This window comes from Lepisosteus oculatus, unplaced genomic scaffold (genome assembly GCF_040954835.1).
Source record: "Lepisosteus oculatus isolate fLepOcu1 unplaced genomic scaffold, fLepOcu1.hap2 HAP2_SCAFFOLD_40, whole genome shotgun sequence".
Classification (NCBI taxonomy): domain Eukaryota; kingdom Metazoa; phylum Chordata; class Actinopteri; order Semionotiformes; family Lepisosteidae; genus Lepisosteus; species Lepisosteus oculatus.
This window is the reverse complement of record NW_027167934.1, coordinates 1,807,375-1,833,431: the sequence shown is the minus strand read 5'-3', so window position 1 is coordinate 1,833,431 and position 26,057 is coordinate 1,807,375. Positions and strand designations below refer to the sequence as shown.

The window sequence follows — 26,057 nt, the reverse complement described above, 5'->3', positions numbered from 1 at the left end:
CATTCTTTATTTAAACATGATAATGTTTTTCACAGTTTCTTGAGATACTGTCCAATGCCCTCTATTTCCCACAGATTTTCTGCTTCCTCCCTCCCTTCTCTCCACAGATCTCTGAGGTAATAGTTCTCTCGGGTGATGAACAGGGCCAGGCTACCTGCTGCCTTGACTGGGACCTCGATGCCTTTGAACAGCCCCATGTTCCTCACTCTCCACAGGGCGTCTTTCCCACTGTTCACCACGGCCCAGATCCTGTCAAACACGTCAGGGGGAAGTTTGACAGGAGAGATGCCGTATATGATGAAAGCAGCGGTCAGGGTAAATTGGGGCGAGAGAGCCTGCAACCAATCTTCAAACTGTGCCCAGAAGGCCTTAGCAAAAAAGCAGGACCACAGGAGATGGGTCACAGTCTCCTCCTCGCCGCAGCCCACCCTAACGCAGCGAGGGCTGGGGGTGAGGCCCCTACGGTACAAGAAAGTTCGTACCGGTAAGCACTGGTGGACGACACTCCAGGCTAAATCTCTGTGAATGTTGCACAGAAATTTAGAGGATGTGTGTTTCCACACCTTCCTTGTTTGGGCTGATGTTAAAATGCCCACAGGGGTCTGCCTATTGTTCTGGGGTGCTACGAAATCTTCCAGTTTTTGGACGCTGACATCTCGGAGGGGAATATGGCCAATTGGGTGAGATCTTAGAAAACTTTTAACTGTCCCATAAATTGCAGGGCATGTGTCAGAGAGTGGGACGTCCAGCTTGGGTCTGACACCCCACACTCTGAACACCTCCCTACCTACCCAGAGCCTGGAAAAATAAGTCCAGGTACGCGCTGCAGGTGCTGTTGCAAAGCCTCTCAGCACAGAGGCCAGGAAAATGCACAGCAGCTTCGTAGCAATATCTGGGACAGACTTCCCCCCTGAGGGTAGCGGCCTGTACATTATTTCCCTTCTGAGTCTTTCCTGCTTCCCACCCCATAGAAATTGAAACATCAATCTCCTCAGCACCGCCGCAACACGGTGTGGGATTGGGAAGGTAGAAGCCAGAAAATTCAAGACAGGCAAGAGCTCGGCTTTGATGACCAGCACCTTCCCTGTCATGGTGAGGTCTCGGTCCTTCCATTGCATCAGTTTTTTGTTTAAGATTGGCAATTTGTTCTGCCAATTTACTGTTCCCATCTCTTCTCCAAAATACACCCCCAGGACCTTAATTCTCTTCTCTTGCAGCCTGAGATCATGTCCTTCTTTTGGCTCCCTCCAGTTCTGATAAAAAATCTCACTCTTAGATGTGTTAATTTTTGCGGAGGAAGCCAAAGAGAACCGATCACAGCACTGCAGAGCTCTGCTAATTGAGGCATTGTCAGAGAGGAGCAGGGTGACGTCATCCATGTATAGAGATGTCTTTACCTCTCCTCCCCCACTTCCAGGCACTGGTATCCCATTAATGGCCTGATCCTGGCGCAAGGCACAGGCTAAGGGCTCCATAGCCAAAACGAATAACAAGGGGGATAATGGGCAGCCCTGCCTCACCCCTGAACAGACTTCAAAGGTGCGTGATCTATTGCCATTAACCATGACTCTGCTGTTGCTACCTGTGTACAGCAGGTTAATCCACTTTCTCATGATGGGGCCAAACTTCATGTGCTCAAGTACCGATGTTAAGTACTGCCGGTTTAGGCGGTCAAAGGCCTTTTCTAGGTCTACACCTAAAATGCACAGAGGGAGGGAGCGATCCTCAGAGTACAGACAGACATCCCTCAACAAGGCCAGGTTGTCGCTCATCAGGCGTCCTGCTATCCCACAAGTCTGTTCTTTCCCTACCAGTGAGGCCACTACATTTTGTAGGCGCAGGAAAAGGGCTTTGGACAGGATCTTAGTGTCCACGCCTAACAGGCTGAGGGGTCTCCAGTTCTTTATGTCATTTTTTGCTCCTTTCTTAAACAAGAGAGAGATAGTGCCTTCTCTTAAGGAGTCAGGCAGCAATTCTGTCTTGTAGCTTTCCTCGAATAGGAGCAGTAGCGGATCCTGAAGCAGATCCCAAAAGGTGCAATAAAATTCTTTAGGGAGCCCGTCAGCACCCGGAGTTTTCCCCTTCTGTAAGCTCTCCATAGCCTGTCTCAGCTCTTCTACTGTCAAATCCCTCTCAAGTACTTCCCTATCTTCTTCACTCAAAATGTTTTCTAGCTTTGAGGTAAAAAAATGAATATCTTCATCCTTTACCTCTGTAGAGCTGTACAGTCTTGAGTAGAAGGCCTCGGTGCAGGAGAGGATAGCACTCGGCTCTGTTCTCTCTCGTCCCTCCTCATCAACTACACTTTCCATGACAGTCTTGGAGCCTACCACTTTCCTGAAAAAGAAGCGAGTACACTTCTCATTTTCTTCCAAGAACTGCACTCTGCTTCTTAACAGCACTCCTCGACTACTTTCTTCGGCTATGCTCCGGATGTCCTTTTTTAAAAGGGCGATATCCTCGAGCACATCGAAGCCACTGTGCAGCATCGTGTAGAGACGCTGCAGCTGCCTCTGTTTCCTGGCTAGCACTCCTCTCCGTCTGGCAGCAGCCTTCCTTCCCTCAGCCATGAAAAAGGCCTTTGTCCTCACCTTCACCTCCTCCCACCACTCTCCTACTGACCCGTACAGACACTGCAAGGACAGCCACTGTGATAGTTTCTCCTTGTAGCGGGATACTACCCCCTCGTTCTCTAGCAGCTTTGTGTTGAGTTTCCAGAGGCCTGGGCCAAAGACAGTCCCGCCCTGGAGTTCCACTCTACACCCTAAAGCCTGATGATCTGAGAAGAAGACAGGCTGAAGAGTGACCCCAACAACTTTCACTCTCTCTGAGACAAAGCAATAGTCAATTCTGGAGCTGCTATTCCTCCCTGACCATGTATATCCTGCTGTTGTGGGATATATACATCTATATGTGTCTGAGAGTTTAAAGTCTTGAACTAAGTTTTGCAGGGCCAGTGAGCTGGAATCCAATTTTATCGGCGAGCTAGACTGCCTGTCTGTGTGCTCTAAGATACAATTAAAATCCCCTCCCACTATCACGTCTGTGCTGCATAACAATAGGGGGGAGAGTGCCTTGAGTAGCTCCACCCTTCCTCCTACGTCAGTAGGGCAATACACATTGATTAGCCGCAGGTTAACGGTCCCCCATTCCACATCCACACACAGCAACCTGCCATCTATGACCCTCTGAATACTTTTCAATTTGAATGCCCATCCTTTGAAAAGAATGGCCACGCCAGAGGCTCTGTTGTTATTGTCCCCTGACCAAACAGAAGGCCCTTTATCCCACCTATCTTCAAAACTTTTATACCTCTCTTGATAGGCTAAAGCACACTCCTGCAACATCAACACATCTCCCTCTCTCTGCTGGAGGTAATCAAAGACAGACTGGCATTTAACTCTGTCATTGATACCTCTTGTGTTAAGAGAAATTATGTTAAGAGCCATATTACATAAGAAAGTGGAACCAGTCTTTACAAAACACATTTCTCTTCGGTCTCACCTGTTACCTTTTTCTTTTTCTTTTTCTTCTTACCAATTTCCTGCCAGCCATCCTCTGAATGAGCCTTCATCAGGGTGGCAGCAGTAAAAGCGTTCACAGAGTCCATTTCAAGGAAGGGGGTAGAGGGAGGGGTGGAGAGGTTCCAGCTGTCCCCATCGCCATGCTCTCCTTCCTCCTCGCTCGGGGAGAAAACAGAGTCATTTTTTCTTTTCCTCAAGTCCAGCTCCTGGGAGCACTGAGGGGAAAGGGGTGCAGCCGATGCACCAGTCTCCTCTTCCCCCTCACCCACCAGCTGCTGCAGATCCTCCGTGATGGACTGGATGGAGGAGAGGAGGGCATCTGTAGCACTTGCAGAGTCTGAGAAAAGCAGCTCCGCTGAATCCTGGGTATCCTCGCTGGACCCGCTCCACCGGGGGGCCCCACACTGGCCCTCGTTCTGAGGAGCAGGAGTGGGGGAGGGGTCCTCGCTGTTCTCGGGGGTTTTCAAACCCTCGTGCTTGTCTGGTGCAGTCTGCGGTTGTGGGGGCGTAGTGGATTTCTCTTCCACCGGCCCCGGAGCCACAGCAGGACTGATCCTGGCTGGAGGCTGAGAGTCTTTGTCCAACAAGGGTTCTTTGTTTGACTTGTTGTTTGCTTTGGATTTTCGGGCCGGTTTGGCTGAAACAAGCACTGCCTCATCCTTTCTCATTTTGAGTTTATTGGCGTAGGCGTGAGGGCAGTTCTTAAAAACGTGTCCTTCCGAGCCACATAAATTGCACTTTGGCAGCATTGAACAGTCAGAGGCTAAATGTCCCTGTTTGCCACAGGTCTTGCAGCATTTCACAGTGCAGGACGATGCCAGGTGTCCCACAGCACCACAGCGCCGACACACCTTTGGTTGTCCCACATAAAACACATAGCCATTGCAGGCGCCCAGCCGGATTGTAGAGGGCAGGTGCCTTAAGCCTCCATTTACGCTGTCCGGTAGCAAGCGAACCTCGAATTTCCTTGCTCCTGTTTTTATACCATCAACATCTCTAACCTCAGTTCCATGGTGGACGGTGCAGTACTGGTTAAGCCAGGTGTGAATGTCCTCCGTCTTTGCCAGTTCCGAGAACATAACAACATGCACCGTTTTCCTCTCTCTCTGTGTCAGAGGCTGCAAGTTGATCTTCTCAAGTGCAGGAACTTTGCCTCTTTTTGCCTCAAACACATCCACGCATTGTTCAAACAGAGGATAGGTAGCAAATACAACCTCAAATGCTTTCTGACCTGGGAGAGCGAAGATGAAATCCAAGTGCCGAGGTTCAAAGCCAAGTTCCTTCTGTAACACTTTTCTGCTGAACTGCATACGATCCATGAAGAGGTCATCCAAGAGCTCAAAACGTACAGCATTCTTACGGGATCCAAAGGTTGCCATTTCAAAAACCACAAATCAAACACTGCTTCCAACAAAAGAAAAACAATCCAACTACTCCACCTACAGGCTGATCAAGGTATCTCCCCTGCCAGGTAAGTATGAGTTAAACAGGCCCCTGCAAGCGGCCCGCACCCACAGCACAAATCGCGCAGCCTAGGCCACCTCCTCGCCCCGCACGCCACCGCCTCCTGCTGGGCCCACTCTTTCACACACTCACATGCCACACTAACACTCAAAAGTGTGGGCAAAACGAGAAAACGAGCGCGCCGTTTCCTACACATCTGCAGTCGCCGTTGCGCATTCGCAGCATGTCCCGGGATGCAATTCGGCCTCATTTGCATAACTCCAGACCGGCAGATCGCCACACAAGCTCGCGACGTGCGCCTGCCACACACCGAACAAACCTTTTCAGCAATTTCCAAAAAACGGGCCTGCTCGCCTGCCCACAAGGCTCCGTCTCTTACCTGCTCTCCAGAGCCTGCTGCCTTCTGTGCTTTTCTCTCGGCACCGCTGCAGCGCACACAACTCCTGCAGCGGGAGGGGGGGAGAAAGTTCCCGCGCTCCGCCGCAGGGAAGGCTCGCTCCGTACGCACACGTCCTTTCGATGCCAGTCCAACAAGTGCTCCGCATTAGCTGCGTCGGGGCTCCGGCGTGTCGCACCTCACCTCACCTCGCACTGCCCCCTCCTTGAATGTCTGCCGCTGGGCATGCCCCGCTCTCCTCCGCCTTATCTTATCGCGTGTGAGCACCGACAATGGCCACAATGCCGGGGAATGGCACCTGTAAAGTGTTAATTGGGGCACAGGAACAGCCCGTCTCGTCTCGGGGGGGCCGGCTTCAGAGACAATACAGCAAACACAGCGGGGCGGGGGAAGAAGACGACACCACACATGCGGGTACATTCAGCTCCGGTGGGAACGAGACATTTGTCGGTCTTTTCAAGTGCCGAGAGCCGAGCAATCCTTCACTTGTATCGTTTCTCTCCGGTGACTAGATCTGGCCCTGCGACTCTCGACTGGGCTCACCCCCGGGGCAGCCCAGCAGGTGTGAGCCTGGCCGGCACCCGGATGGGAGATTCCACCCCGGAAAAGCTCCGGTTGCTGCTGCTCCTGCAAGAGGTGTGACTGGGACCAGTAGGGAGCGCTCACCCTGCGGGCTGTGTGGCTCTCTTACGCCCCAGCCTCCTGATGGCGACACTCTGCTGCACAAACAGGCGCCGTCCTTCGGGGGAGGCGTCAAACCGAGGTCCCGACCCTCCTTGGCCATTAGGAAACCCCAGGGCGTCTCTCAAAAAGAGACGCCGGGGGTGTCCCTCTGGTGTTAGTGCTCCCCTTTACCCATCAGTCGGGGTCTCCTCCTAATCCCCGTCTCACCTGTAACAATCAATGACGAGGCCCCCCTGTCCGTGAGATTTAGTACTCGCGCAAGAGACCGGGGGCAGAGCGCGAACGCGGTCCCCCGCCCCCCACAAAGTGCGCGCTCCGGGTCCTGCAACACAGCGGAAGGGCAGCGAGAAGGAGCCTCTTGCTCTGACGCCGCAAGGCCACAAGAGGGCGGAGGCGCCGCGCGCCCGGCCGACGTGTTGGACCGGTGCGCTTTACGTGCTGAAATAAACACGCGAAAGCCCCGAAATGTTTCCAGAGTGCTGTGCACTGGAGGTTTTTGTCTGGTGAAGACTTGCCTGGTGCTCCTCCGTGCAGATTGTTTGTCCTCCTCCAGTGCGGGACGAGCCAACACAAGGGAGCGCCTTCGCCAACATCCAGGCACGCAATGCGATTTGGAAAGCAGCTCCTTTCCAAAGAGTTGCACACGAACGATCCTTCAGTCCCGCTCGGGGGGCACGGAAGCCCCGCCACACACAGCTTCAAGTAGCGAGTCAGGCGCCGGGGCTTTCGCTTACGGCCACACCACCCTGAACACGCCCGATCTCGTCTGATCTCGGAAGCTAAGCAGCGTCGGGCCTGGTTAGTACTTGGATGGGAGACTGCCTGGGAATACCAGGTGCTGTAAGCTTTTGCTCTCCCGGCCAGCAGGGGTCGCCGTTGGTGCCGTAGGCTTTGGGAGGAAAACCTGCAGGATGGAAAGGTGATCTATAGCCTCATCTCTAGAGATGTTTTGTTGCTGTGGCATGTGTGTGACCCATATTCAAAAAAAAAACCCGTCTGTAAAACGAATATCGAAGCTGCCTCTAAATCTGCAAATGAAGATGAGTCGATAAACCACTCGTTTTTCGTATAACTAGACATATATTCATTTGTTACCGATTTCATTCATTGAGCACGGATACAATAGAGGTACAGCCATTCACTGTTTGACATGTCTGCACTGGTACAGAACCGAGCAATCAGAAAACGGGTGAAACTGTCTTTAGACTCAGCATACAGTACCGAGGCCCCCCATGACCAAATAAAGGCTAACCTCGATAATCAGCCTAAAGAACGCAGACTACAGCAAAACGACTGACTTTGAAAAGGGAATGAACGTCCGGAAGGAGTAGTGGAACTAGCTTGAGATGCTTCTCCGGACCCCTAACTAAAAGCCAGCGAGAACCAGCAGCGGCGTCCACTCCTGTCGAACCGGGATCCTTCCGCAGCCACGCAGCTCGTGGTGTCCTAACCCTCCCGTATCTGATTTTGGACCAAGCACATCAGGGGAGAGCGCGAACGCAGTCCCCCACTACCAGAAATTATGCAGTCGAGATTCCCACATTTGGGGAATTCGCAGGGGTCAGCACAGCTGGAGTGCAATGGCCGAGCCTCGCCCTGGGTGAACCGATTTTTCGATTTTTAAGAACTTTATTTTCTTTTCACAAAAAAATACAGGAAATCACAAATCAGAAAGCTTTACATTAATATACATACTTAAAACAGTATATATGATCACATCTCATTACATTTTGACACGGTAACAGTTACATAGCAACAATTTTCTTTTTTTCTGGTGCAAATCACATTCTTTACTTAAACATGATAATGTTTTTCACAGTTTCTTGAGATATTGACCTATGCTCTCTATTTCCCACAGATTTTCTGCTTCCTCCCTCCCTTCTCTCCACAGATCTCTGAGGTAATAGTTCTCTCGGGTGATGAACAGGGCCAGGCTACCTGCTGCCTTGACTGGGACCTCGATGCCTTTGAACAGCCCCATGTTCCTCACTCTCCACAGGGCGTCTTTCCCACTGTTCACCACGGCCCAGATCCTGTCAAACACGTCAGGGGGAAGTTTGACAGGAGAGATGCCGTATATGATGAAAGCAGCGGTCAGGGTAAATTGGGGCGAGAGAGCCTGCAACCAATCTTCAAACTGTGCCCAGAAGGCCTTAGCAAAAAAGCAGGACCACAGGAGATGGGTCACAGTCTCCTCCTCGCCGCAGCCCACCCTAACGCAGCGAGGGCTGGGGGTGAGGCCCCTACGGTACAAGAAAGTTCGTACCGGTAAGCACTGGTGGACGACACTCCAGGCTAAATCTCTGTGAATGTTGCACAGAAATTTAGAGGATGTGTGTTTCCACACCTTCCTTGTTTGGGCTAATGTTAAAATGCCCACAGGGGTCTGCCTATTGTTCTGGGGTGCTACGAAATCTTCCAGTTTTTGGACGCTGACATCTCGGAGGGGAATATGGCCAATTGGGTGAGATCTTAGAAAACTTTTAACTGTCCCATAAATTGCAGGGCATGTGTCAGAGAGTGGGACGTCCAGCTTGGGTCTGACACCCCACACTCTGAACACCTCCCTACCTACCCAGAGCCTGGAAAAATAAGTCCAGGTACGCCCTGCAGGTGCTGTTGCAAAGCCTCTCAGCACAGAGGCCAGGAAAATGCACAGCAGCTTCGTAGCAATATCTGGGACAGACTTCCCCCCTGAGGGTAGCGGCCTGTACATTATTTCCCTTCTGAGTCTTTCCTGCTTCCCACCCCATAGAAATTGAAACATCAATCTCCTCAGCACCGCCGCAACACGGTGTGGGATTGGGAAGGTAGAAGCCAGAAAATTCAAGACAGGCAAGAGCTCGGCTTTGATGACCAGCACCTTCCCTGTCATGGTGAGGTCTCGGTCCTTCCATTGCATCAGTTTTTTGTTTAAGATTGGCAATTTGTTCTGCCAATTTACTGTTCCCATCTCTTCTCCAAAATACACCCCCAGGACCTTAATTCTCTTCTCTTGCAGCCTGAGATCATGTCCTTCTTTTGGCTCCCTCCAGTTCTGATAAAAAATCTCACTCTTAGATGTGTTAATTTTTGCGGAGGAAGCCAAAGAGAACCGATCACAGCACTGCAGAGCTCTGCTAATTGAGGCATTGTCAGAGAGGAGCAGGGTGACGTCATCCATGTATAGAGATGTCTTTACCTCTCCTCCCCCACTTCCAGGCACTGGTATCCCATTAATGGCCTGATCCTGGCGCAAGGCACAGGCTAAGGGCTCCATAGCCAAAACGAATAACAAGGGGGATAATGGGCAGCCCTGCCTCACCCCTGAACAGACTTCAAAGGTGCGTGATCTATTGCCATTAACCATGACTCTGCTGTTGCTACCTGTGTACAGCAGGTTAATCCACTTTCTCATGATGGGGCCAAACTTCATGTGCTCAAGTACCGATGTTAAGTACTGCCGGTTTAGGCGGTCAAAGGCCTTTTCTAGGTCTACACCTAAAATGCACAGAGGGAGGGAGCGATCCTCAGAGTACAGACAGACATCCCTCAACAAGGCCAGGTTGTCGCTCATCAGGCGTCCTGCTATCCCACAAGTCTGTTCTTTCCCTACCAGTGAGGCCACTACATTTTGTAGGCGCAGTAAAAGGGCTTTGGACAGGATCTTAGTGTCCACGCCTAACAGGCTGAGGGGTCTCCAGTTCTTTATGTCATTTTTTGCTCCTTTCTTAAACAAGAGAGAGATAGTGCCTTCTCTTAAGGAGTCAGGCAGCAATTCTGTCTTGTAGCTTTCCTCGAATAGGAGCAGTAGCGGATCCTGAAGCAGATCCCAAAAGGTGCAATAAAATTCTTTAGGGAGCCCGTCAGCACCCGGAGTTTTCCCCTTCTGTAAGCTCTCCATAGCCTGTCTCAGCTCTTCTACTGTCAAATCCCTCTCAAGTACTTCCCTATCTTCTTCACTCAAAATGTTTTCTAGCTTTGAGGTAAAAAAATGAATATCTTCATCCTTTACCTCTGTAGAGCTGTACAGTCTTGAGTAGAAGGCCTCGGTGCAGGAGAGGATAGCACTCGGCTCTGTTCTCTCTCGTCCCTCCTCATCAACTACACTTTCCATGACAGTCTTGGAGCCTACCACTTTCCTGAAAAAGAAGCGAGTACACTTCTCATTTTCTTCCAAGAACTGCACTCTGCTTCTTAACAGCACTCCTCGACTACTTTCTTCGGCTATGCTCCGGATGTCCTTTTTTAAAAGGGCGATATCCTCGAGCACATCGAAGCCACTGTGCAGCATCGTGTAGAGACGCTGCAGCTGCCTCTGTTTCCTGGCTAGCACTCCTCTCCGTCTGGCAGCAGCCTTCCTTCCCTCAGCCATGAAAAAGGCCTTTGTCCTCACCTTCACCTCCTCCCACCACTCTCCTACTGACCCGTACAGACACTGCAAGGACAGCCACTGTGATAGTTTCTCCTTGTAGCGGGATACTACCCCCTCGTTCTCTAGCAGCTTTGTGTTGAGTTTCCAGAGGCCTGGGCCAAAGACAGTCCCGCCCTGGAGTTCCACTCTACACCCTAAAGCCTGATGATCTGAGAAGAAGACAGGCTGAAGAGTGACCCCAACAACTTTCACTCTCTCTGAGACAAAGCAATAGTCAATTCTGGAGCTGCTATTCCTCCCTGACCATGTATATCCTGCTGTTGTGGGATATATACATCTATATGTGTCTGAGAGTTTAAAGTCTTGAACTAAGTTTTGCAGGGCCAGTGAGCTGGAATCCAATTTTATCGGCGAGCTAGACTGCCTGTCTGTGTGCTCTAAGATACAATTAAAATCCCCTCCCACTATCACGTCTGTGCTGCATAACAATAGGGGGGAGAGTGCCTTGAGTAGCTCCACCCTTCCTCCTACGTCAGTAGGGCAATACACATTGATTAGCCGCAGGTTAACGGTCCCCCATTCCACATCCACACACAGCAACCTGCCATCTATGACCCTCTGAATACTTTTCAATTTGAATGCCCATCCTTTGAAAAGAATGGCCACGCCAGAGGCTCTGTTGTTATTGTCCCCTGACCAAACAGAAGGCCCTTTATCCCACCTATCTTCAAAACTTTTATACCTCTCTTGATAGGCTAAAGCACACTCCTGCAACATCAACACATCTCCCTCTCTCTGCTGGAGGTAATCAAAGACAGACTGGCATTTAACTCTGTCATTGATACCTCTTGTGTTAAGAGAAATTATGTTAAGAGCCATATTACATAAGAAAGTGGAACCAGTCTTTACAAAACACATTTCTCTTCGGTCTCACCTGTTACCTTTTTCTTTTTCTTTTTCTTCTTACCAATTTCCTGCCAGCCATCCTCTGAATGAGCCTTCATCAGGGTGGCAGCAGTAAAAGCGTTCACAGAGTCCATTTCAAGGAAGGGGGTAGAGGGAGGGGTGGAGAGGTTCCAGCTGTCCCCATCGCCATGCTCTCCTTCCTCCTCGCTCGGGGAGAAAACAGAGTCATTTTTCCTTTTCCTCAAGTCCAGCTCCTGGGAGCACTGAGGGGAAAGGGGTGCAGCCGATGCACCAGTCTCCTCTTCCCCCTCACCCACCAGCTGCTGCAGATCCTCCGTGATGGACTGGATGGAGGAGAGGAGGGCATCTGTAGCACTTGCAGAGTCTGAGAAAAGCAGCTCCGCTGAATCCTGGGTATCGTCGCTGGACCCGCTCCACCGGGGGGCCCCACACTGGCCCTCGTTCTGAGGAGCAGGAGTGGGGGAGGGGTCCTCGCTGTTCTCGGGGGTTTTCAAACCCTCGTGCTTGTCTGGTGCAGTCTGCGGTTGTGGGGGCGTAGTGGATTTCTCTTCCACCAGCCCCGGAGCCACAGCAGGACTGATCCTGGCTGGAGGCTGAGAGTCTTTGTCCAACAAGGGTTCTTTGTTTGACTTGTTGTTTGCTTTGGATTTTCGGGCCGGTTTGGCTGAAACAAGCACTGCCTCATCCTTTCTCATTTTGAGTTTATTGGCGTAGGCGTGAGGGCAGTTCTTAAAAACGTGTCCTTCCGAGCCACATAAATTGCACTTTGGCAGCATTGAACAGTCAGAGGCTAAATGTCCCTGTTTGCCACAGGTCTTGCAGCATTTCACAGTGCAGGACGATGCCAGGTGTCCCACAGCACCACAGCGCCGACACACCTTTGGTTGTCCCACATAAAACACATAGCCATTGCAGGCGCCCAGCCGGATTGTAGAGGGCAGGTGCCTTAAGCCTCCATTTACGCTGTCCGGTAGCAAGCGAACCTCGAATTTCCTTGCTCCTGTTTTTATACCATCAACATCTCTAACCTCAGTTCCATGGTGGACGGTGCAGTACTGGTTAAGCCAGGTGTGAATGTCCTCCGTCTTTGCCAGTTCCGAGAACATAACAACATGCACCGTTTTCCTCTCTCTCTGTGTCAGAGGCTGCAAGTTGATCTTCTCAAGTGCAGGAACTTTGCCTCTTTTTGCCTCAAACACATCCACGCATTGTTCAAACAGAGGATAGGTAGCAAATACAACCTCAAATGCTTTCTGACCTGGGAGAGCGAAGATGAAATCCAAGTGCCGAGGTTCAAAGCCAAGTTCCTTCTGTAACACTTTTCTGCTGAACTGCATACGATCCATGAAGAGGTCATCCAAGAGCTCAAAACGTACAGCATTCTTACGGGATCCAAAGGTTGCCATTTCAAAAACCACAAATCGAACACTGCTTCCAACAAAAGAAAAACAATCCAACTACTCCACCTACAGGCTGATCAAGGTATCTCCCCTGCCAGGTAAGTATGAGTTAAACAGGCCCCTGCAAGCGGCCCGCACCCACAGCACAAATAGCGCAGCCTAGGCCACCTCCTCGCCCCGCACGCCACCGCCTCCTGCTGGGCCCACTCTTTCACACACTCACACGCCACACTAACACTCAAAAGTGTGGGCAAAACGAGAAAATGAGCGCGCCGTTTCCTACACATCTGCAGTCGCCGTTGCGCATTCGCAGCATGTCCCGGGATGCAATTCGGCCTCATTTGCATAACTCCAGACCGGCAGATCGCCACGCAAGCTCGCGACGTGCGCCTGCCACACACCGAAGAAACCTTTTCAGCAATTTCCAAAAAACGGGCCTGCTCGCCTGCCCACAAGGCTCCGTCTCTTACCTGCTCTCCAGAGCCTGCTGCCTTCTGTGCTTTTCTCTCGGCACCGCTGCAGTGCACACAACTCCTGCAGCGGGAGGGGGGGAGAATGTTCCCGCGCTCCGCCGCAGGGAAGGCTCGCTCCGTGCGCACACGTCCTTTCGATGCCAGTCCAACAAGTGCTCCGCATTAGCTGAGTCGGGGCTCCGGCGTGTCGCACCTCACCTCACCTCGCACTGCCCCCTCCTTGAATGTCTGCCGCTGGGCATGCCCCGCTCTCCTCCGCCTTATCTTATCGCGTGTGAGCACCGACAATGGCCACAATGCCGGGGAATGGCACCTGTAAAGTGTTAATTGGGGCACAGGAACAGCCCATCTCGTCTCGGGGGGGCCGGCTTCAGAGACAATACAGCAAACACAGCAGGGCGGGGGAAGAAGACGACACCACACATGCGGGTACATTCAGCTCCGGCGGGAACGAGACATTTGTCGGTCTTTTCAAGTGCCGAGAGCCGAGCAATCCTTCACTTGTATCGTTTCTCCCCGGTGACTAGATCTGGCCCTGCGACTCTCGACTGGGCTCACCCCCGGGGCAGCCCAGCAGGTGTGAGCCTGGCCGGCACCCGGATGGGAGATTCCACCCCGGAAAAGCTCCGGTTGCTGCTGCTCCTGCAAGAGGTGTGACTGGGACCAGTAGGGAGCGCTCACCCTGCGGGCTGTGTGGCTCTCTTACGCCCCAGCCTCCTGATGGCGACACTCTGCTGCACAAACAGGCGCCGTCCTTCGGGGGAGGCGTCAAACCGAGGTCCCGACCCTCCTTGGCCATTAGGAAACCCCAGGGCGTCTCTCAAAAAGAGACGCCGGGGGTGTCCCTCTGGTGTTAGTGCTCCCCTTTACCCATCAGTCGGGGTCTCCTCCTAATCCCCGTCTCACCTGTAACAATCAATGACGAGGCCCCCCTGTCCGTGAGATTTAGTACTCGCGCAAGAGACCGGGGGCAGAGCGCGAACGCGGTCCCCCGCCCCCCACAAAGTGCGCGCTCCGGGTTCCCTCTCGGGGCCCTGCAACACAGCGGAAGGGCAGCGAGAAGGAGCCTCTTGCTCTGACGCCGCAAGGCCACAAGAGGGCGGAGGCGCCGCGCGCCCGGCCGACGTGTTGGACCGGTGCGCTTTACGTGCTGAAATAAACACGCGAAAGCCCCGAAATGTTTCCAGAGTGCTGTGCACTGGAGGTTTTTGTCTGGTGAAGACTTGCCTGGTGCTCCTCCGTGCAGATTGTTTGTCCTCCTCCAGTGCGGGACGAGCCAACACAAGGGAGCGCATTCGCCAACATCCAGGCACGCAATGCGATTTGGAAAGCAGCTCCTTTCCAAAGAGTGGCACACGAACGATCCTTCAGTCCCGCTCGGGGAGCACGGAACCCCCGCCACACACAGCTTCAAGTAGCGAGTCAGGCGCCGGGACTTTCGCTTTCGGCCACACCACCCTGAACACGCCCGATCTCGTCTGATCTCGGAAGCTAAGCAGCGTCGGGCCTGGTTAGTACTTGGATGGGAGACTGCCTGGGAATACCAGGTGCTGTAAGCTTTTGCTCTCCCGGCCAGCAGGGGTCGCCGTTGGTGCCGTAGGCTTTGGGAGGAAAACCTGCAGGATGGAAAGGTGATCTATAGCCTCATCTCTAGAGATGTTTTGTTGCTGTGGCATGTGTGTGACCCATATTCAAAAAAAAAAACCCGTCTGTAAAACGAATATCGAAGCTGCCTCTAAATCTGCAAATGAAGATGAGTCGATAAACCACTCATTTTTCGTATAACTAGACATATATTCATTTGTTACCGATTTCATTCATTGAGCACGGATACAATAGAGGTACAGCCATTCACTGTTTGACATGTCTGCACTGGTACAGAACCGAGCAATCAGAAAACGGGTGAAACTGTCTTTAGACTCAGCATACAGTACCGAGGCCCCCCATGACCAAATAAAGGCTAACCTCGATAATCAGCCTAAAGAACGCAGACTACAGCAAAACGACTGACTTTGAAAAGGGAATGAACGTCCGGAAGGAGTAGTGGAACTAGCTTGAGATGCTTCTCCGGACCCCTAACTAAAAGCCAGCGAGAACCAGCAGCGGCGTCCACTCCTGTCGAACCGGGATCCTTCCGCAGCCATGCAGCTCGTGGTGTCCTAACCTTCCTGTATCTGATTTTGGACCAAGCACATCAGGGGAAAGCGCGAACGCAGTCCCCCACTACCAGAAATTATGCAGTCGAGATTCCCACATTTGGGGAATTCGCAGGGGTCAGCACAGCCGGAGTGCAATGGCCGAGCCTCGCCCTGGGTGAACCGATTTCGATTTTTAAGAACTTTATTTTCTTTTCACAAAAAAATACAGGAAATCACAAATCAGAAAGCTTTACATTAATATACATACTTAAAACAGTATATATGATCACATCTCATTACATTTTGACACGGAACCAGTTACATAGCAACAATTTCTTTTTTTCTGGTGCAAATCACATTCTTTACTTAAACATGATAATGTTTTTCACAGTTTCTTGAGATACTGTCCAATGCCCTCTATTTCCCACAGATTTTCTGCTTCCTCCCTCCCTTCTCTCCACAGATCTCTGAGGTAATAGTTCTCTCGGGTGATGAACAGGGCCAGGCTACCTGCTGCCTTGACTGGGACCTCGATGCCTTTGAACAGCCCCATGTTCCTAACTCTCCACAGGGCGTCTTTCCCACTGTTCACCACGGCCCAGATCCTGTCAAACACGTCAGGAGGAAGCTTGACAGGAGAGATGCCGTATATGATGAAAGCAGCGGTCAGGGTAAATTGGGGCGAGAGAGCCTGCAACCAATCTTCAAACTGTGCCCAGAAGGCCTTAGCAAAAAAGCAGGACCACAGGAGGTGGGTCACAGTCTCCTCCTCGCCGCAGCCCACCCTAACGCAGCGAGGGCTGGGGGTGAGGCCCCTACGGTACAAGAAAGTTCGTACCGGTAAGCACTGGTGGACGACACTCCAGGCTAAATCTCTGTGAATGTTGCACAGAAATTTAGAGGATGTGTGTTTCCACACCTTCCTTGTTTGGGCTGATGTTAAAATGCCCACAGGGGTCTGCCTATTGTTCTGGGGTGCTACGAAATCTTCCAGTTTTTGGACGCTGACATCTCGGAGGGGAATATGGCCAATTGGGTGAGATCTTAGAAAACTTTTAACTGTCCCATAAATTGCAGGGCATGTGTCAGAGAGTGGGACGTCCAGCTTGGGTCTGACACCCCACACTCTGAACACCTCCCTACCTACCCAGAGCCTGGAAAAATAAGTCCAGGTACGCGCTGCAGGTGCTGTTGCAAAGCCTCTCAGCACAGAGGCCAGGAAAATGCACAGCAGCTTCGTAGCAATATCTGGGACAGACTTCCCCCCTGAGGGTAGCGGCCTGTACATTATTTCCCTTCTGAGTCTTTCCTGCTTCCCACCCCATAGAAATTGAAACATCAATCTCCTCAGCACCGCCGCAACACGGTGTGGGATTGGGAAGGTAGAAGCCAGAAAATTCAAGACAGGCAAGAGCTCGGCTTTGATGACCAGCACCTTCCCTGTCATGGTGAGGTCTCGGTCCTTCCATTGCATCAGTTTTTTGTTTAAGATTGGCAATTTGTTCTGCCAATTTACTGTTCCCATCTCTTCTCCAAAATACACCCCCAGGACCTTAATTCTCTTCTCTTGCAGCCTGAGATCATGTCCTTCTTTTGGCTCCCTCCAGTTCTGATAAAAAATCTCACTCTTAGATGTGTTAATTTTTGCGGAGGAAGCCAAAGAGAACCGATCACAGCACTGCAGAGCTCTGCTAATTGAGGCATTGTCAGAGAGGAGCAGGGTGACGTCATCCATGTATAGAGATGTCTTTACCTCTCCTCCCCCACTTCCAGGCACTGGTATCCCATTAATGGCCTGATCCTGGCGCAAGGCACAGGCTAAGGGCTCCATAGCCAAAACGAATAACAAGGGGGATAATGGGCAGCCCTGCCTCACCCCTGAACAGACTTCAAAGGTGCGTGATCTATTGCCATTAACCATGACTCTGCTGTTGCTACCTGTGTACAGCAGGTTAATCCACTTTCTCATGATGGGGCCAAACTTCATGTGCTCAAGTACCGATGTTAAGTACTGCCGGTTTAGGCGGTCAAAGGCCTTTTCTAGGTCTACACCTAAAATGCACAGAGGGAGGGAGCGATCCTCAGAGTACAGACAGACATCCCTCAACAAGGCCAGGTTGTCGCTCATCAGGCGTCCTGCTATCCCACAAGTCTGTTCTTTCCCTACCAGTGAGGCCACTACATTTTGTAGGCGCAGGAAAAGGGCTTTGGACAGGATCTTAGTGTCTACGCCTAACAGGCTGAGGGGTCTCCAGTTCTTTATGTCATTTTTTGCTCCTTTCTTAAACAAGAGAGAGATAGTGCCTTCTCTTAAGGAGTCAGGCAGCAATTCTGTCTTGTAGCTTTCCTCGAATAGGAGCAGTAGCGGATCCTGAAGCAGATCCCAAAAGGTGCAATAAAATTCTTTAGGGAGCCCGTCAGCACCCGGAGTTTTCCCCTTCTGTAAGCTCTCCATAGCCTGTCTCAGCTCTTCTACTGTCAAATCCCTCTCAAGTACTTCCCTATCTTCTTCACTCAAAATGTTTTCTAGCTTTGAGGTAAAAAAATGAATATCTTCATCCTTTACCTCTGTAGAGCTGTACAGTCTTGAGTAGAAGGCCTCGGTGCAGGAGAGGATAGCACTCGGCTCTGTTCTCTCTCGTCCCTCCTCATCAACTACACTTTCCATGACAGTCTTGGAGCCTACCACTTTCCTGAAAAAGAAGCGAGTACACTTCTCATTTTCTTCCAAGAACTGCACTCTGCTTCTTAACAGCACTCCTCGACTACTTTCTTCGGCTATGCTCCGGATGTCCTTTTTTAAAAGGGCGATATCCTCGAGCACATCGAAGCCACTGTGCAGCATCGTGTAGAGACGCTGCAGCTGCCTCTGTTTCCTGGCTAGCACTCCTCTCCGTCTGGCAGCAGCCTTCCTTCCCTCAGCCATGAAAAAGGCCTTTGTCCTCACCTTCACCTCCTCCCACCACTCTCCTACTGACCCGTACAGACACTGCAAGGACAGCCACTGTGATAGTTTCTCCTTGTAGCGGGATACTACCCCCTCGTTCTCTAGCAGCTTTGTGTTGAGTTTCCAGAGGCCTGGGCCAAAGACAGTCCCGCCCTGGAGTTCCACTCTACACCCTAAAGCCTGATGATCTGAGAAGAAGACAGGCTGAAGAGTGACCCCAACAACTTTCACTCTCTCTGAGACAAAGCAATAGTCAATTCTGGAGCTGCTATTCCTCCCTGACCATGTATATCCTGCTGTTGTGGGATATATACATCTATATGTGTCTGAGAGTTTAAAGTCTTGAACTAAGTTTTGCAGGGCCAGTGAGCTGGAATCCAATTTTATCGGCGAGCTAGACTGCCTGTCTGTGTGCTCTAAGATACAATTAAAATCCCCTCCCACTATCACGTCTGTGCTGCATAACAATAGGGGGGAGAGTGCCTTGAGTAGCTCCACCCTTCCTCCTACGTCAGTAGGGCAATACACATTGATTAGCCGCAGGTTAACGGTCCCCCATTCCACATCCACACACAGCAACCTGCCATCTATGACCCTCTGAATACTTTTCAATTTGAATGCCCATCCTTTGAAAAGAATGGCCACGCCAGAGGCTCTGTTGTTATTGTCCCCTGACCAAACAGAAGGCCCTTTATCCCACCTATCTTCAAAACTTTTATACCTCTCTTGATAGGCTAAAGCACACTCCTGCAACATCAACACATCTCCCTCTCTCTGCTGGAGGTAATCAAAGACAGACTGGCATTTAACTCTGTCATTGATACCTCTTGTGTTAAGAGAAATTATGTTAAGAGCCATATTACATAAGAAAGTGGAACCAGTCTTTACAAAACACATTTCTCTTCGGTCTCACCTGTTACCTTTTTCTTTTTCTTTTTCTTCTTACCAATTTCCTGCCAGCCATCCTCTGAATGAGCCTTCATCAGGGTGGCAGCAGTAAAAGCGTTCACAGAGTCCATTTCAAGGAAGGGGGTAGAGGGAGGGGTGGAGAGGTTCCAGCTGTCCCCATCGCCATGCTCTCCTTCCTCCTCGCTCGGGGAGAAAACAGAGTCATTTTTTCTTTTCCTCAAGTCCAGCTCCTGGGAGCACTGAGGGGAAAGGGGTGCAGCCGATGCACCAGTCTCCTCTTCCCCCTCACCCACCAGCTGCTGCAGATCCTCCGTGATGGACTGGATGGAGGAGAGGAGGGCATCTGTAGCACTTGCAGAGTCTGAGAAAAGCAGCTCCGCTGAATCCTGGGTATCCTCGCTGGACCCGCTCCACCGGAGGGCCCCACACTGGCCCTCGTTCTGAGGAGCAGGAGTGGGGGAGGGGTCCTCGCTGTTCTCGGGGGTTTTCAAACCCTCGTGCTTGTCTGGTGCAGTCTGCGGTTGTGGGGGCGTAGTGGATTTCTCTTCCACCAGCCCCGGAGCCACAGCAGGACTGATCCTGGCTGGAGGCTGAGAGTCTTTGTCCAACAAGGGTTCTTTGTTTGACTTGTTGTTTGCTTTGGATTTTCGGGCCGGTTTGGCTGAAACAAGCACTGCCTCATCCTTTCTCATTTTGAGTTTATTGGCGTAGGCGTGAGGGCAGTTCTTAAAAACGTGTCCTTCCGAGCCACATAAATTGCACTTTGGCAGCATTGAACAGTCAGAGGCTAAATGTCCCTGTTTGCCACAGGTCTTGCAGCATTTCACAGTGCAGGACGATGCCAGGTGTCCCACAGCACCACAGCGCCGACACACCTTTGGTTGTCCCACATAAAACACATAGCCATTGCAGGCGCCCAGCCGGATTGTAGAGGGCAGGTGCCTTAAGCCTCCATTTACGCTGTCCGGTAGCAAGCGAACCTCGAATTTCCTTGCTCCTGTTTTTATACCATCAACATCTCTAACCTCAGTTCCATGGTGGACGGTGCAGTACTGGTTAAGCCAGGTGTGAATGTCCTCCGTCTTTGCCAGTTCCGAGAACATAACAACATGCACCGTTTTCCTCTCTCTCTGTGTCAGAGGCTGCAAGTTGATCTTCTCAAGTGCAGGAACTTTGCCTCTTTTTGCCTCAAACACATCCACGCATTGTTCAAACAGAGGATAGGTAGCAAATACAACCTCAAATGCTTTCTGACCTGGGAGAGCGAAGATGAAATCCAAGTGCCGAGGTTCAAAGCCAAGTTCCTTCTGTAACACTTTTCTGCTGAACTGCATACGATCCATGAAGAGGTCATCCAAGAGCTCAAAACGTACAGCATTCTTACGGGATCCAAAGGTTGCCATTTCAAAAACCGCAAATCGAACACTGCTTCCAACAAAAGAAAAACAATCCAACTACTCCACCTACAGGCTGATCAAGGTATCTCCCCTGCCAGGTAAGTATGAGTTAAACAGGCCCCTGCAAGCGGCCCGCACCCACAGCACAAATAGCGCAGCCTAGGCCACCTCCTCGCCCCGCACGCCACCGCCTCCTGCTGGGCCCACTCTTTCACACACTCACACGCCACACTAACACTCAAAAGTGTGGGCAAAACGAGAAAACGAGCGCGCCGTTTCCTACACATCTGCAGTCGCCGTTGCGCATTCGCAGCATGTCCCGGGATGCAATTCGGCCTCATTTGCATAACTCCAGACCGGCAGATCGCCACGCAAGCTCGCGACGTGCGCCTGCCACACACCGAACAAACCTTTTCAGCAATTTCCAAAAAACGGGCCTGCTCGCCTGCCCACAAGGCTCCGTCTCTTACCTGCTCTCCAGAGCCTGCTGCCTTCTGTGCTTTTCTCTTGGCACCGCTGCAGTGCACACAACTCCTGCAGCGGGAGGGGGGGAGAAAGTTCCCGCGCTCCGCCGCAGGGAAGGCTCGCTCCGTGCGCACACGTCCTTTCGATGCCAGTCCAACAAGTGCTCCGCATTAGCTGCGTCGGGGCTCCGGCGTGTCGCACCTCACCTCACCTCGCACTGCCCCCTCCTTGAATGTCTACCCCTGGGCATGCCCCGCTCTCCTCCGCCTTCTCTTACCGCGTGTGAGCACCGACAATGGCCACAATGCCGGGGAATGGCACCTGTAAAGTGTTAATTGGGGCACAGGAACAGCCCGTCTCGTCTCGGGGGGGCCGGCTTCAGAGACAATACAGCAAACACAGCGGGGCGGGGGAAGAAGACGACACCACACATGCGGGTACATTCAGCTCCGGCGGGAACGAGACATTTGTCGGTCTTTTCAAGTGCCGAGAGCCGAGCAATCCTTCACTTGTATCGTTTCTCCCCGGTGACTAGATCTGGCCCTGCGACTCTCGACTGGGCTCACCCCCGGGGCAGCCCAGCAGGTGTGAGCCTGGCCGGCACCCGGATGGGAGAGTCCACCCCGGAAAAGCTCCGGTTGCTGCTGCTCCTGCAAGAGGTGTGACTGGGACCAGTAGGGAGCGCTCACCCTGCGGGCTGTGTGGCTCTCTTACGCCCCAGCCTCCTGATGGCGACACTCTGCTGCACAAACAGGCGCCGTCCTTCGGGGGAGGCGTCAAACCGAGGTCCCGACCCTCCTTGGCCATTAGGAAACCCCAGGGCGTCTCTCAAAAAGAGACGCCGGGGGTGTCCCTCTGGTGTTAGTGCTCCCCTTTACCCATCAGTCGGGGTCTCCTCCTAATCCCCGTCTCACCTGTAACAATCAATGACGAGGCCCCCCTGTCCATGAGATTTAGTACTCGCGCAAGAGACCGGGGGCAGAGCGCGAACGCGGTCCCCCGCCCCCCACAAAGTGCGCGCTCCGGGTTCCCTCTCGGGGCCCTGCAACACAGCGGAAGGGCAGCGAGAAGGAGCCTCTTGCTCTGACGCCGCAAGGCCACAAGAGGGCGGAGGCGCCGCGCGCCCGGCCGACGTGTTGGACCGGTGCGCTTTTTAAGTGCTGAAATAAACACGCGAAAGCCCCGAAATGTTTCCAGAGTGCTGTGCACTGGATGTTTTTGTCTGGTGAAGATTTGCCTGGTGCTCCTCCGTGCAGATTGTTTGTCCTCCTCCAGTGCGGGACGAGCCAACACAAGGGAGCGCATTCGCCAACATCCAGGCACGCAATGCGATTTGGAAAGCAGCTCCTTTCCAAAGAGTTGCACACGAACGATCCTTCAGTCCCGCTCGGGGGGCACGGAACCCCCGCCACACACAGCTTCAAGTAGCGAGTCAGGCGCCGAGGCGTTCGCTTACGGCCACACCACCCTGAACACGCCCGATCTCGTCTGATCTCGGAAGCTAAGCAGCGTCGGGCCTGGTTAGTACTTGGATGGGAGACTGCCTGGGAATACCAGGTGCTGTAAGCTCTTGCTCTCCCGGCCAGCAGGGGTCGCCGTTGGTGCCGTAGGCTTTGGGAGGAAAACCTGCAGGATGGAAAGGTGATCTATAGCCTCATCTCTAGAGATGTTTTGTTGCTGTGGCATGTGTGTGACCCATATTAAAAAAAAAACCCCGTCTGTAAAACGAATATCGAAGCTGCCTCTAAATCTGCAAATGAAGATGAGTCGATAAACCACTCGTTTTTCGTATAACTAGACATATATTCGTTTGTTACCTTTTTCATTCATTGAGCACGGATACAATAGAGGTACAGCCATTCACTGTTTGACATGTCTGCACTGGTACAGAACCGAGCAATCAGAAAACGGGTGAAACTGTCTTTAGACTCAGCATATAGTACCGAGGCCCCCCATGACCAAATAAAGGCTAACCTCGATAATCAGCCTAAAGAACGCAGACTACAGCAAAACGACTGACTTTGAAAAGGGAATGAACGTCCGGAAAGAGTAGTGGAACTAGCTTGAGATGCTTCTCCGGACCCCTAACTAAAAGCCAGCGAGAACCAGCAGCGGCGTCCACTCCTGTCGAACCGGGATCCTTCCGCAGCCACGCAGCTCGTGGTGTCCTAACCCTCCCGTATCTGATTTTGGACCAAGCACATCAGGGGAGAGCGCGAACGCAGTCCCCCACTACCAGAAATTATGCAGTCAAGATTCCCACATTTGGGGAATTTGCAGGGGTCAGCACAGCCGGAGTACAATGGCCGAGCCTTTGACCTGGGTGAACCTCCTTCTTGATCAAGGTATCTCCCCTGCCAGGTAAGTATGAGTTAAACAGGCCCCTGCAAGCGGCCCGCACCCACAGCACAAATCGCGCATCCTAGGCCACCTCCTCGCCCCGCATGCCACCGCCTCCTGCTGGGCCCACTCTTTCACACACTCACACGCCACACTAACACTCAAAAGTGTGGGCAAAACGAGAAAACGAGCGCGCCGTTTCCTACACATCTGCAGTCGCCGTTGCGCATTCGCAGCATATCCCGGGATGCAATTCGGCCTCATTTGCATAACTCCAGACCGGCAGATCGCCACGCAAGCTCGCGACGTGCGCCTGCCACACACCGAACAAACCTTTTCAGCAATTTCCAAAAAACGGGCCTGCTCGCCTGCCCACAAGGCTCCGTCTCTTACCTGCTCTCCAGAGCCTGCTGCCTTCTGTGCTTTTCTCTTGGCACCGCTGCAGTGCACAGAACTCCTGCAGCGGGAGGGGGGGAGAAAGTTCCCGCGCTCCGCCACAGGGAAGGCTCGCTCCGTGCGCACACGTCCTTTCGATGCCAGTCCAACAAGTGCTCCGCATTAGCTGCGTCGGGGCTCCGGCGTGTCGCACCTCACCTCACCTCGCACTGCCCCCTCCTTGAATGTCTGCCCCTGGGCATGCCCCGCTCTCCTCCGCCTTATCTTACCGCGTGTGAGCACCGACAATGGCCACAATGCCGGGGAATGGCACCTGTAAAGTGTTAATTGGGGCACAGGAACAGCCCGTCTCGTCTCGGGGGGGCCGGCTTCAGAGACAATACAGCAAACACAGCGGGGCGGGGGAAGAAGACGACACCACACATGCGGGTACATTCAGCTCCGGCGGGAACGAGACATTTGTCGGTCTTTTCAAGTGCCGAGAGCCGAGCAATCCTTCACTTGTATCGTTTCTCCCCGGTGACTAGATCTGGCCCTGCGACTCTCGACTGGGCTCACCCCCGGGGCAGCCCAGCAGGTGTGAGCCTGGCCGGCACCCGGATGGGAGATTCCACCCCGGAAAAGCTCCGGTTGCTGCTGCTCCTGCAAGAGGTGTGACTGGGACCAGTAGGGAGCGCTCACCCTGCGGGCTGTGTGGCTCTCTTACGCCCCAGCCTCCTGATGGCGACACTCTGCTGCACAAACAGGCGCCGTCCTTCGGGGGAGGCGTCAAACCGAGGTCCCGACCCTCCTTGGCCATTAGGAAACCCCAGGGCGTCTCTCAAAAAGAGACGCCGGGGGTGTCCCTCTGGTGTTAGTGCTCCCCTTTACCCATCAGTTGGGGTCTCCTCCTAATCCCCGTCTCACCTGTAACAATCAATGACGAGGCCCCCCTGTCCGTGAGATTTAGTACTCGCGCAAGAGACCGGGGGCAGAGCGCGAACGCGGTCCCCCGCCCCCCACAAAGTGCGCGCTCCGGGTTCCCTCTCGGGGCCCTGCAACACAGCGGAAGGGCAGCGAGAAGGAGCCTCTTGCTCTGACGCCGCAAGGCCACAAGAGGGCGGAGGCGCCGCGCGCCCGGCCGACGTGTTGGACCGGTGCGCTTTTTAAGTGCTGAAATAAACACGCGAAAGCCCCGAAATGTTTCCAGAGTGCTGTGCACTGGAGGTTTTTGTCTGGTGAAGACTTGCCTGGCGCTCCTCCGTGCAGATTGTTTGTCCTCCTCCAGTGCGGGACGAGCCAACACAAGGGAGCGCATTCGCCAACATCCAGGCACGCAATGCGATTTGGAAAGCAGCTCCTTTCCAAAGAGTTGCACACGAACGATCCTTCAGTCCCGCTCGGGGGGCACGGAACCCCCGCCACACACAGCTTCAAGTAACGAGTCAGGCGCTGGGGCTTTTGCTTACGGCCACACCACCCTGAACACGCCTGATCTCGTCTGATCTCGGAAGCTAAGCAGCGTCGGGCCTGGTTAGTACTTGGATGGGAGACTGCCTGGGAATACCAGGTGCTGTAAGCTTTTGCTCTCCCGGCCAGCAGGGGTCGCCGTTGGTGCCGTAGGCTTTGGGAGGAAAACCTGCAGGATGGAAAGGTGATCTATAGCCTCATCTCTAGAGATGTTTTGTTGCTGTGGCATGTGTGTGACCCATATTCAAAAAAAAAAACCCGTCTGTAAAACGAATATCGAAGCTGCCTCTAAATCTGCAAATGAAGATGAGTCGATAAACCACTCGTTTTTCGTATAACTAGACATATATTCATTTGTTACCGATTTCATTCATTGAGCACGGATACAATAGAGGTACAACCATTCACTGTTTGACATGTCTGCACTGGTACAGAACCGAGCAATCAGAAAACGGGTGAAACTGTCTTTAGACTCAGCATACAGTAACCACTCGGCCACCTCGTCTAGGAAACTGGGCTGTCCTGACATGGGTTGGCGCACTCCAGTTGATCTTTTTCTTTTTTTTCCCTCATACTCGAGGGTCATTTTCCTGTTCCACATGCGATTTCAACATTTTCCTTGGGAGATGTCAAGCCAGCAAGCCACTGCTGTGGTTCAGTGGCCAGTGTGGAGTTCAGTGGCCCTGTTGTACACAGAAAGCACATTGAGCTCCTTGGACATGAAAAGTTCCAGATAAAAGCCATTTGTCATCCTTTCTCTTGGTGTCGATGTTGCTATTGTATGTAAAGGTGG

General features: G+C 52.5%; 7 non-coding genes across 7 annotated transcripts; 4 read left to right on the top strand and 3 right to left on the bottom strand.

The window, feature by feature from the left end:
* Positions 1 to 6,797: 6,797 nt before the first annotated feature.
* Positions 6,798 to 6,916, top strand: LOC138228134 (5S ribosomal RNA). Its single transcript, XR_011185228.1, has one exon. It is a non-coding gene; the product is annotated as a 5S ribosomal RNA (ribosomal RNA).
* A 635-nt stretch (positions 6,917 to 7,551) lies between these two features.
* LOC138228148 (U1 spliceosomal RNA) lies at positions 7,552 to 7,723 on the bottom strand. Its single transcript, XR_011185237.1, has one exon. It is a non-coding gene; the product is annotated as a U1 spliceosomal RNA (small nuclear RNA).
* Positions 7,724 to 14,663: 6,940 nt separating this feature from the next.
* Positions 14,664 to 14,782, top strand: LOC138228324 (5S ribosomal RNA). The gene has a single exon (XR_011185404.1). It is a non-coding gene; the product is annotated as a 5S ribosomal RNA (ribosomal RNA).
* Positions 14,783 to 15,418: 636 nt separating this feature from the next.
* On the bottom strand, positions 15,419 to 15,588 carry LOC138228126 (U1 spliceosomal RNA). Its single transcript, XR_011185221.1, has one exon. It is a non-coding gene; the product is annotated as a U1 spliceosomal RNA (small nuclear RNA).
* A 6,941-nt stretch (positions 15,589 to 22,529) lies between these two features.
* On the top strand, positions 22,530 to 22,648 carry LOC138228123 (5S ribosomal RNA). Its single transcript, XR_011185219.1, has one exon. It is a non-coding gene; the product is annotated as a 5S ribosomal RNA (ribosomal RNA).
* Positions 22,649 to 23,283: 635 nt separating this feature from the next.
* Positions 23,284 to 23,448, bottom strand: LOC138228122 (U1 spliceosomal RNA). Its single transcript, XR_011185218.1, has one exon. It is a non-coding gene; the product is annotated as a U1 spliceosomal RNA (small nuclear RNA).
* Positions 23,449 to 25,257: 1,809 nt separating this feature from the next.
* Positions 25,258 to 25,376, top strand: LOC138228290 (5S ribosomal RNA). Its single transcript, XR_011185372.1, has one exon. It is a non-coding gene; the product is annotated as a 5S ribosomal RNA (ribosomal RNA).
* The last annotated feature ends 681 nt before the right edge of the window (positions 25,377 to 26,057 follow it).